The sequence below is a fragment of the Globicephala melas genome, chromosome 17 (genome assembly GCF_963455315.2).
Source record: "Globicephala melas chromosome 17, mGloMel1.2, whole genome shotgun sequence".
Lineage (NCBI taxonomy): Eukaryota > Metazoa > Chordata > Mammalia > Artiodactyla > Delphinidae > Globicephala > Globicephala melas.
In genome coordinates, this window is record NC_083330.1 from 11106823 (window position 1) to 11120039 (window position 13217).

A 13217-nucleotide genomic window follows, 5' to 3' on the forward strand; every position below is an offset into this window, starting at 1 on the left:
GAATGGCCATCATCAAGAAAAATCTACAAACAATAAATGCTAGAGAGGGTGTAGAGAAAAGGGAACCCTCTTGCACTGTTGGTAGGAATGTAAATTGATACAGCCACTATGGAGAACAGTATGGAGATTCCTTAAAAAACTAAAAATAGAACTACCATACGACCCAGCAATCCTACTCTTGGGCATATACCGTGAGAAAACCATAATTCAAAAAGAGTCATGTACCACAATGTTCATTGCAGCTCTATTTACAATAGCCAGGACATGGAAGCAAGCTAAGTGTACATCAACAGATGAATGGATAAAGAAGATGTGGCACATTTATACAATGGAATATTACTCAGCCATAAAAAGAAGCGAAATTGAGTTATCTGTAGTGAGGTGGATGGACCTAGAGTCTGTCATACAGAGTGAAGTAAGTCAGAAAGAGAAAAACAAATACCGTATGCTAACACATATATATATGGAATCTGGAAAAAAAATGATTCTGATGAACCTAGGGGCAGGACAGGAATAAAGACGCAGATGTAGAGAATGGACTTGAGAACACGGGGTTGGGGAAGGTTAAGCTGGGACAAAGTGACAGAGTAGCACTGACATATATACCCTAACAAATGTAAAATAGATAGCTAGTGGGAAGCAGCCGCATAGCACAGGGAGATCAGCTCAGTGCTTTGTGACCACCTAAAGGGGTGGGATAGGGAGGGTGGGAGGGAGACGCAAGAGGGAAGAGATATGAGGATATATGTATACGTATAGCTGATTCACTTTGTTATACAACAAAAACTAACACAACATTGTAAAGCAATTATACTCCAATAAAGATGTTAAAAAAAAAAAAAAGAAAGAAACCCTTGGGGAGGGACTTCTCTGGTGGCACAGTGGTTAAGAATCTGCCTGCCAATGCAGGGGACATAGGTTTGATACCTGGTCCGGGAAGATCCCCCATGCCATGGAGCAACTAAGCCCGTGTGCCACAACTACTGAGCCTGCACTCTAGAGCCCGCGAGCCGCAACTACTGAGCCCACGCACCACAACTACTGAAGCCTGTGTGCCTAGAACCCACACTCAGCAACAAGAAGTCATCACAATGAGAGGCCCTTGCACCGCAACAAAGAGTAGCCCCCACTCACTGCAACTAGAGAAAGCCCACGCACAGCAACGAAGACCCAACAGCCAATAAGTAAATAAATAAATGTTCCTTTAAAAAAAAAAAAGAGGGCTTCCCTGGTGGCGCAGTGGTTGAAAGTCCGCCTGCCGATGCAGGGGACACGGGTTCATGCCCCGGTCCGGGAAGATCCCACATGCTGCGGAGCGGCTGGTCCGTGAGCCATGGCTGCTGAGGCTGCACGTCCGGAGCCTGTGCTCCGCAACGGGATAGGCCACAACAGTGAGAGGCCTGCGTACAGCAAAAAAAAAGAGAAAGAAACCCTTAGAGATGCAGAGAACAAACTAGTGGTCACCAGAGGGGAGAGGGGTGGGGAAAGGGGCAAAACAGGTGAAGGGGATTAAGAGGTACAAACTACTAGGTATAAAATAAATAAGTTACAAAGATGGAATGTACAGCACAGGGAATATAGTCAATATTTTATTATAACTTTGTAGGCAGTGTAATCTATAAAAATATCAAATTACTATGATGTAAACCTGAAACTAATATATTGTAAGTCAACTATACTTCAATTTTTTAAAAAATTAAATCCTTAGGGAGGCCCCATAGGATCCTGGAACTCAACAGACTGAATTTGGAAAACCATGACAACACACCAGAGTATATGTCAGTCTCTTCCATTTCAATGTGTTGGCCTTTCTCTAGGCTCTTCTACAAGGAAGCAACAATTGGAGATTATTAACTGCTCCAATGTAGTTTCCCCTCAATCCTAGTACAAATAAGCAAATTAAATCCTATGTCTTAGTTCTCCCCACAGAGATCTAAAAGGGAAGACTAGTGATTCAAAGAAACAACACTCTGGAGCAAGCGTAAGTTAAAGCTGCGCCTTCTTTCTCTGGTGAACATTGATACCCGAGCTCCCAGATCCAAATTCTGAAATGTTTTTGCAAGTGGTGTGGAAGAAAATCTAAAGCTCTGTCCTTAAAGCTCTGCTTCCAGTCACTTGATCAGATGCAGTCTCCATGAGATGCTGACAGACATCTCTCAAAGCAGTGGCATCATGCATTTCACAGAAAGCCTCTCCCTGGAAGGCAGAGCTCCTTGGAATGATACCACATTGGCCAGAAACCCTTATTTCCTGCCGTGCAGCATCCATCCAAGAAACGGTCTCTCCAGGACCAATACTGCCAAGAACAATACAGAAAAACATGTTGGCATTCACCGACTTTGAAGGTAGCCCAGAAACTGAGATGCTCAGCCCACTTACAGTAGAAAAAGACACACACACACTCCCACTTCTTTGTCTGGATTCCCTACCACATACCTGACAGATTTAGCTTGCCCATTACCAGCGAACAAAGACTAGCTCGAGGAAAAACACAGTCTTTGAAAAAAAGCAGCTCATGCTCAAGAGTTGGAGACTTGGGAAAAATCTGATTCTTTTCAGAACGGTACCTCCCAATGATGCTGGACCACATTCTGCCTGTGTCTATATTCTACTTTGTGACTGAAGTTAGACACGAAGGACAAGGGTCCCAACAGGTCAGCTAAAACTAATTAACTGACCTCAGTCTCGATCTGGTAGAATGCACACAATTGGTTGAGGCTGGTTGAGACCAACTTCGAGTTAGCTCTATCAATTGTGTGAGAGAGTAGGGGTGTTACCGGAGGTAATTATCATGGTCCCCATCCTAGACCTCGATCCCTCAGCCTTTTTAACAAGGAAAGGGCAAGTATGCATAAGTTATAATTGATTTAAATATTGACAGGCACTGTTACAATATTACTTCTATCAATTTCGTGTCAGGAAATCTTGGTCAGAATTTTCTAAATTCCTTTCCATACTCCTCAGTAACTACCAACCTGCCTAACATCCTCACAAAACTAATTAATCTCCTCACCTCTTCGGGCTAGTGTAACTCCTTACTATAAAAAAGAGGGACCTATTACTCAGCCATAAAAAGAGACGAAATTGAGCTATTTGTAATGAGGTGGATAGACCTAGAGTCTGTCATACAGAGTGAAGTAAGTCAGAAAGAGAGAGACAAATACCGTATGCTAACACATATATATGGAATTTAAAAAAAAAAAATGACATGAGAAACCTAGGGGTGAAACAGGAATAAAGACACAGACTTACTAGAGAATGGACTTGAGGCTATGGGGAGGGGGAAGGGTAAACGGTGACAAAGCGATAAAGAGGCATGGACATATATACACTACCAAACGTAAGGTAGATAGCTAGTGGGAAGTAGCCGCATAGCACAGGGAGATCAGCTCGGTGCTTTGTGACCGCCTGGAGGGGTGGGATAGGGAGGGTGGGAGGGAGGGAGATGCAAGCGGGAAGAGATATGGGAATATATGTATATATATAACTGATTCATTTTGTTGTGAAGCTGAAACTAACATACCATTGTAAAGCAATTATACTCCAATAAAGATGTTAAAAAAAAAATAAAAAAAAATAAAAAAGGTAAAAAAAAAAAAAAAGAGGGACCAAACTCTTAAAAGGATCCTTTTATTTCAGAATATATACATATTTTAATCTATAAATATTCCCTAACCAATAAGTGTTTTCACACACTGTACTAATAACTTAGCTTATGAAACTATTAATGGCTGAGTTAATGCAATTTCATAAGAGACCAATTTATATTCTGGACTAATCTATACAATTATAGTTCCACACACTAGGCTGAGTTTCATAAGCCAAACTTGCAGTTATTTTATTGCAAAGTTTGATTTGAAGAAGACTGGCAAACACCCTGAAAAAAATAATGTTAGAAACTGGAATCACAAGCCCATTAAGAGAGGCAGAGTAAAATTAAGAAAGATGAGCAAGGAGAAAATATCTAAATACCTTTCAAATGAGATTTGAAAAGGAGATGGAGGAGCAATGAGGTGTAAAGATAAGACAAAGGCAAACTTTCAGATCTCCAGATAAACAAGCTGACATCATTCACACCCAGTGAGCTACATGACGCAGAGGCCATCATGCCCCTCAAGGAGCAATGCTCCCACCTTGCACGTTAATTATAAAAGGAAGTCTAGTCCTTGTCTGCCATATAGCTAGTTGGATTTCTAGTTCCCATCTCACTGCTCTAAGGAATCATTTATGTTGGCCCAAGCCACCAGAGACTAATGGATATTCCCCACTCCATAAACCAGCAGCCACATTCATGTGTTTCTGTGGAGAGGCTGGGGAGGGGAACACATACGTATGGTTATCTACATAACCAAAACTACCATTCACCAACAACGCCAATGGTAATACACTCCCACAAGTACATCCATCAGACTCATCAAATATTTCTAAAGTGTTGTTGTTCATTTTAATAACTTAGGCAAATACTTATCAGTTCTGGTTGTGAGTACAAAGCTGCACCAAGTAGAAGAAAGAAACTCCAAGCTGCACTGAGACTAATCTTTGTGTAACAACAAATTTACAAAAAGTTACCTTGACCTTCAGCTCTGTTAAGGTTCCTAGGTCAAAGAAGCGTAACTGGCTGCCCAGGACCCAAATCTGATTAGAGAGTTGAATAACACTGCTTGTGGCCTTTTCTTTCTATGAAAAATACCAATTTTGACCAATTTATTTTTCATCAGTATTCCCATCAAAGAAATGTTTTATTGTTACTTAGATTTTATCTTATAAAGATTTAAAGCACCAAAGAAATAAACAGCGAAAAAAAGGCAAAACAACTAGTTTATTTTTCTCATGTTTAAAAAAGGCAAACAGAATACTGAAATTATAAATAAATTTCATTGGACTGACCAAAAATTGTAATCACTGACTACAGCTAAACATTATCAGGTTTAACCCAAGAAAACAGGCACTCAATGGCACTATATATTACTCAATTGAATAGACCAGTCACACTTAAATAAAAAGATGGGAAGCCAACTCATACAACTTTGAATTAAATTCCAAGTCCCATGAAATTAGCTCCAGAATAAAATGACTTGTTGGTTATTCTAGCTTCATCTTAATAACGTTCAAATATTTATGCTTGGCTTTTTTGTATGTATATTCGTTTTTTTGCATTTTTTTTATAGTTGCTGTCTACTGAGTTCAGCAAATTCAAAGATGATGCTGGCTAGAAATTCTGCTCTGTAGCTTAGAACTCAGAGGTCAACCTAACCAAATTTAATTGGCAGTAAAGCCAGAAGTCCAGCTGTCATGACCGTCTTACACACTTGGGCTACTCTGGTGGTAATTTCCAGTTCAGGAATAGGAAATTAATCTCAGGTGAAAGCATTTAACTCACCCGCTATGGAGCAAACCTAAGTGCTTCTACAAAATGATATCAACCTAGACTATTCCTATACCTGAATCAATGTGGAAAGAGTTGGATCTCTCTGAACGAGGATTCTCTGCAATTCATAGAGGCTTATTTGCCCAGCACTGTGGAGAAATTACGATTGTTTTCGGTGGTGGGTCGACGTGGAAGATGGCCCTTAACTTTTCTTTAATAAAATCCTTTGTAAACAAGGGTATTCATCCTTTTTAAAAAGATATAATATCTCCTTTGTATTGTTTTTCTTCTTTAATACAATAAATGATGACTTCCTTTTTTATCCCGTCTAGTTCTTAAAGACAGCTACAAGATGGAAACCATGAGAATAAAAGCTCTATGGTAGCTAGGAAAAACAGCAGTCTAGCAGACACTAGAAGAAACAGAAGGGCTTTGGAGTTCCCAAAAGCTCTGTCTCCAGAGAATTATCACCATTTGGTCTGTCTGGCAGCTCACTGAAAACTCCATTCTCAGGGTTTGTCTTTATTTGACATGACCAAATGGGGTAACAAGGGGCTGACCAAAAAAAATTTTTAAGGAAAAACTGGGGAATGACATGTCCATACACACTTTGAAAATTCTGAAATATTTCTAGCAAGCAAGAAAGTCATGTGTCTGATCAAGGCTGTGCGCATACCCAGGGCTGTGCACGTGTCCACATAACACCTAAGAAGGCCACAATTTTGTATCCCTGGCTGACCATGAGGCTCTGCCCAAGCAGATAGTGAAGGCTAAGGCAGACTTATAACCTGCCACAGCACTGAAAATGTGCCCCAACACACACACACAAAGAAATAGTTATAAAACTGTGCTGTGGATTATAATGTATAAAGATGCAATTTGTATAACAATAACCATACAAAGGAGAAGAGAGCAATATTGGAACAAAAATTTTGTATACTATAAAAATTAGGCCGGTATTAATATAACTAGATTATTTTAAGTTGTTAATTATAATTACCAGGACAAGCACTACTAAAAAAACTCAAAAACATATAGTGAAAAAACAGCAATGGAATGAAAATGGCATGCTAGGAAATATCTACTTAACACAAAAGAATCCAGTATTATAGGAACAGAGGAATAAAGAAGCAATAATACACACAGAAAACAAATTATAAAATGGCTGACATAAATCCTACCCTATCAGTAATTACATTAAATATAAGTGGACTACTATCAAAAGGCAGAGATTGGCAGAACTGAGGTTTTTTTTTTAATGATCCAATTATATGCTGTCTACAGGAGACTCACTTAAAGACAAAGACACAAATAAGTGAAAAATTAAAAGGATGAAGAAAGATACACCATGAAAACAGTAACCAAAAGAGAGCTGGAGTAACTATACTAGTACCAGATAAAACAGACTTTAACACAAAATTGTTTCAAGAGAAAAAGAAGGACATTTTATAATGATTAAAAGTTCAACCCATCAGGAAAACAAAACAATTATAAACATCTATACCTAACAAGAGAGCCCCCAAATACATGAAACAAAAATTGACATAACTAAAGAAAGAAAGAGACAATTAAACCACAGTTAGAGGGACTTCCCTGGTGGCAAAGTGATTAAGAATCTGCCTGCCACTGCAGGGGACATGGGTCCGAGCTCTGATCCAGGATCCCACATGCCGTGGAGCAACTAACCCCGTGCACCACAACTACTGAGCCTGTGCTCTAGAGCCCATGAGCCACAACTATGGAGCCCGTGTGCCACGACGACTGAAGCTCATGTGCCTAGAGCCCGTGCTCTGCAACAAAGAGAAGCCACCACGATAAGGCTGTGCACCACAACGAAGAGTAGCCCCGCTCGCCACAGCTAGAGAAAGCCTGTACACAGCAACAAAGACCCAATGTGGCCAAAAATAAATAAATAAATTTATTTTTAGAAAAACCATAGTTAGATAATCCAATACTCTATTTTTGACAATGGATAGAACAACCAATAGAAGATCAACAAGGAAACAGAAAACTTGAACAATACTATCAAACAACTAGAATTAACACACAACTATAGAACACTCACCCTCTTCTCAAGTGTATAGGAAACATTCCCAAAGACAGTCCATGTGTTAGATCATAAAACATGTCTCAAATCTCTTAAATAGATTCAAAGTGTACAAAGTATGTCCTCTGATCACAACAGAATAAAATTAGAAATCTATAACAGAAGGAAGTTTTAGGAAATTGACAAATATGTAGAAATTAAACCATATACTCCTAAAAATCCAATGGGTCAAAGAAGAAGTCACAAAGGAAATTAGAAAATATTTTAAACAATGAAAACAAAAGCACAATATATCAAAACTTAAAGATGCAGCTAAAGCACTGCTCAGAGGAGAATTTATAGCTGTAAACATCTGTATTTAAAAATAAAAATGATCTCTAGCTCAGTGCTTTGTGTCCACCTAAAGGGGTAGGATAGGGAGAGTGTGAGGGAGACGCAAGAGGGAGGGGATATGGGGATATATGTATACATATAGCTGATTCACTTTGTTATACAGCAGCAACTAACACACCATTGTAAAGCAATGATACTCCAATAAAGATGTTAAATTTTTTAATCAATTAATTAATTTTAAAAATAAAATAAAAATGATCTCAAATTAATAATCTTTCACCTTAAGAACCTACTGTATTCTTCCGTTCCTAGTTTTAGGACTAGAAACTAGAGAAACAATAGAGAAAAATCAACAAAAACAAAGGTTAGTTCCTTGAAAAGATTTTAAAATTTGACAAACCTTTAGATAAACTAACAAAGAAAAAAAGAAGACTCAAGTTGCTAAAACCAGGAATGAAAGTAGACAGCATCAGTATCAACCTTATAGAAACGAAAATGATTATAAGGGAAAACTCTGGACAAATATACGCCAACAAATTAGAAAAACTAGATGAAATGGACAAATTCTTGGCAAGACACAAAGTACCAAAACTGACTCAAAAAGAAATTGACAATTTGAGCAGATCTACAATAGATAAAGAGTTTACCTCAGTGTGGGAGACAGAGTAGTGGCACCCCCTGAATGCCCACGTCTTCATCACCTGAACCTGTGAATATGTCACGTTACGTGACAAAGGAGAATTAAGCCTGCACGTACAATTAAAGTTTCTAATAAACTAACCTAAAGTAGGGATATTATCCTGGATTATCCCGGTAGACCCAGTGTAATCACAAGAGTCCATAAACTAGAAACAGGAGGACACAGTGGGGCAATATGAGAAGCATTTAACCCTCTGTCATTTAAAAATGGAGGAAGGAGGCCAAAAGCCAAGGAGTGCACGCAGCCTCTAGAAACTGGAAAAGGCAAGGAAACATATTCGTCCATAAATCTTGTCAGCCCTGCTGACACTTTGATTTAGCCCAGGGAGATCTGGGTCAGAATTCTAACCTTCAGAATTGCATGATAATAAATTTGTATTGCTTTACACCACTAAATTTGTGGTAATTTGTGATAGCAGCAATAGAAAACTAATAGAGATTATGGTGATGAGAGTAGGGTGCTGATGTAACAAATACCTAAAAGTCTGGAAGTGACTTCTGAATTGAGCAGTGGGCAGAGACTGGAACACTTTTAAGAAGCATGACTGGAAAAGCGTAGATTGCCTTGAACAGCCTGTTAGCAGAAATATGGATATTAACAACTCTGCTAGTGAAGGTTCAGAAGGAAGTGAGGAAGTATGGTAGATAAAACATACATTGCCTTAGAGAATTCCTAAATTGTTGTTAACATACCATCTGTAGAATGAGGGGAAAACTGTTAAACAAAAAGAAACCAGCCGGGAACCCTCTTGCACTGTTGGTGGGAATGTAAATTGATACAGCCACTATGGAGAACAGTATGGAGATTCCTTAAAAAACTAAAAATAGAACTACCATACGACCCAGTAATCCCACTACTGGGCATATACCGTGAGAAAACCATAATTCAAAAAGAGTCATGCACCACAATGTTCATTGCAGCTCTATTTACAATAGCCAGGACATGGAAGCAACCTAAGTGTCCCTCGACAGATGAATGGATAAAGAAGATGTGGCACATATATACAATGGAATATTACTCAGCCATAAAAAGAAGCGAAATTGAGTTATCTGTAGTGAGGTGGATGGACCTAGAGTCTGTCATACAGAGTGAAGTAAGTCAGAAAGAGAAAAACAAATACCGTATGCTAACACATATATATATGGAATCTAAAAAAAAAATAGTCATGAAGAACCTAGGGGCAAGATGGGAATAAAGATGCAGACCTACTACAGAATGGACTTGAGGACACAGGGAGGGGGAAGGGTAAGCTGGGACAAAGTGAGAGAGTGGCATGGACATATATACACTACCAAACGTAAAATAGATAGCTAGTGGAAGCAGCCGCATAGCACAGGGAGATCAGCTCGGTGCTTTGTGACCACCTAGAAGGGTGGGCTAGGGAGGGTGGGAGGGAGGGAGACGCAAGAGGGAAGAGGTATGAGGACATATGTATATGTGTAACGGATTCACTTTGTTTTAAAGCAGAAACTAACACATCATTGTAAAGCAATTATACTCCAATAAAGACGTTAAAAAAAAAAAAGAAACGAAACCAGGACTTCATGGTTTGAGGAATTCTCAGCCTTTCCAGTTGCCAGAGATACTGAACTTGAAGTTACTCACTGTCAAGAGAGAAAAAAAAAAAAAAAAAAAAAAAACTGAGTGTGTGGCTGCATAAATTTTTGCTAATACCTCATATCAATCAAAAGGTCAGAATATTTAGTCACATATCACAGAAAAGGTTCTCTGAAAAGATTAAGTGTGGGCCTCATAAATCCCTTCAGCCATCTCCACAGAGGCCAAGAATAAAAATGGAATTATCTAAGAAATACTTAGAAGGACCTCTTGGATAATGGGTGAATCCCTACCACATACACAGGAGACCCACAATGTTCTTGAAGATTTTAAATACTAGCAGAAACACTACCAGCTTGGACCCAAAAGGACAAAGAGAGTACAAAATGAAAGACGGCTGCTAGACACCCAAAATTCTAGAGGCAGGAAGCTGGCTGATAAAACTGCTAAGCTGAAAAGATGTGCTCCCTTTTGTGCTACAAAAGAGAAAGGATAACTCTGATGGTAGAACTGAGAGCCCAGAGGGTGGAGCCAAGATCTACGGAGGATTATTGCCAAGACTTAAACCCTAATGGAGTTTTCCAGCTGTATTTTGAAGTTGCTTGGGACCAATGGCTCCTTTTTTCCTTCCTTGTCCTCCCGTTTTGAACAGGAATGTCTACAATGGTTAACCTACTTTTGTCCCACCATTGTATTTTGTGTGCAGATAATTTGCTTCCTGGTTTCATAGGTCCACAGATACAGGTAAATTTTGTCCCAGGATGGATTATCATCAGAGCCTTACCTAGACCTAGTTTAGATGACGTAAATTGATTATATTTGGGCTTTTGAGCTTAGGTTTAGAAGAGGTTCTGAAGTATGAATTGATGCTGTAACGGGCTGAGAATTGAATACATATGTCCACACAAAAATCTGTACATAAATGTTCATAGCAGCATTACTGATGACAGTCAAAAAGTGAAAATAATTCAAATGTCCACCAGCTGGTGAACAGATAAACAAATGTGGCATATTCATACAATTGAATATTGTTTGGCCATAAAAAGAAATGAAGTTTTGATACATGCTACAACATGCATGAACTTTGAAAACACTATGCTAAAGTAAAAGAAGTCAACCACAAAGGCCACATATCATATGATTCCATTTTTATAAAATGCCCAGAACACGCAAATCCATAGAGGCAGAAAGTAGATTAGTGGTTGCCAAGGGCTTGGAAGAAAGAAATTACTGCTATGGCTACGGTATTCTTTTAAGGGTGATAAATATCTGGAATTAGCTACTGACGACGGATCTACAACTCTGTGAATATGCTAATAACCACTGAATTGTACACTTAGAAGAATGAACTTTATGGCATGTGAATTATATCTCAATAAAGCTACTGTTATTAAAAAGTCATTTCTTATCAATATCTTCTTAGGTGATAAGCATGAAAACATTTCTTTTGAGAATAAAAATTTCTTTATTTCTTCCTAACACCAACTGCCTAACCTCTGTGGGAAAAGACTAAAAATATTAGGTTCCACTCTATTTCTTACAATGCTTAAAACCTAATTTTTAGTTAATGTGCATTCAATCTTGAGTCATTCATTTTCATTCATGTATTCAAGAAATATTTGTTGAGTGACTATTGTATGTCAGACATGGGTTACACATAAAAACGCAGCAGTAGTCTCGGTCTGAGGAGGTTCATAAAGGATTCAAAGAAACAGACACAAAATGTGTTGAGATAAATATGTGCAAACTGCCACGATCGCATCTTCACTACTTTCACGTATGTACAAGTACTCTGCCTTCTCTCAGTTTACTTCAGATTGTTATAACTATTTCTTAAACCCAGTTCTACATTTTACAAGGATATTTCTCCAGCAATTATCCTCCCTCTCCTGCATCATCAATTCTTCCCTTTCCACTAGATTGTTCCCATCAGCATATCCTTCAGATATTTCTCCCATATAATTTTTTTTTAAACTTCTCTTGACCTCAGTTCTCTCCTCCAGCTACTTCTCTTTCCTATCATTCCCTTTACGGCAAAATTCCTTGAAACGGTACTCAATTACCTCCCATTTCTCCGCTCCTATCTTCTCTTGGACATGTCAGGTTTCCACCCCAACTGCATCACTGAAGCTACTCTTTTCAAAGTCGCCAGTGACACAAACACTACACACTACACACTAGTTTCTTCCTGCTCCTTCTAAGTCTCTTTTGCTCATATCTTTTATCTCCCAAATCCCTAAAGGTTGGAAAGCCCCAGAGTTCAGTCCTTGGTTCCCTTCACTCTACATTCATTCTCTATTTCATATCATCCAATCACAAGACCTTAAACACATCCATATACCTCAAGTTTATATCTACAACCTGAATCTCTCCCTGAACTCCAAATCTATATATCCAACAGCTTACTTGATAACGCAAGTGGATGCCTAATAAACACCTCAATGTAACTATGTCCAAAATGAGCTCCTGATATGCTCCCCCAAATAATTCTCCTAAAGTCTTCCACATCTCATTCAAAGCAACTACATCCTTCCACTCAAGGCAAAAGCCTTAACTCCCCTTGTTGTTCACCTGCTACATCTGGTCCATCAGCAAATTCTATCAGCATTACCTTCAAAACACATCCAGAATCAGCATTGCTCATCGTCCACACTGTCACTCCTTGATTTAAAGATCAAGATTACTTCAGTTACTTCAGTAACTGCTAAAGTAGCTTCTTCCCTTCAGTCCTTTTTCAGAAGAGTCTGTTTTAAAGCCAGTCAGATCATGTTACTTCTGTGCTCAAACCTGCAAAGATGACGTAATTCACTCAAAGTGTTTCCTATGACATAAAAGGTCCTACGTGCTCAGACTTGCCATGGCCTCCCATACCTCATCTTGATGCTCTCACCTTCTCCCTACTTCAGCCGCAGTGGCCTTCCTGCAGTTCCCTGAACACATCAGGCACAGGTCCACGTCAGGACCCCTACACCTGATGGACCCTCAGCCCAAGAAGCTCCTCCCCAAGTAGCTCCTTCACTTTGTTCAGACCTTTATTCAAAATATACCTTCTCAGTGAGACCTTTTCTGGCCACCCTCTCATATTCAACATTCCCCAGCAACCTATATTTTCCCTCATTTATTTTCTCTGCAGTTATCACTAAGACTATATCTCACTCATATATCTTATTTATCACCTGTCTCCCTCACTAGAATGCAAGCTCCACGGGGGC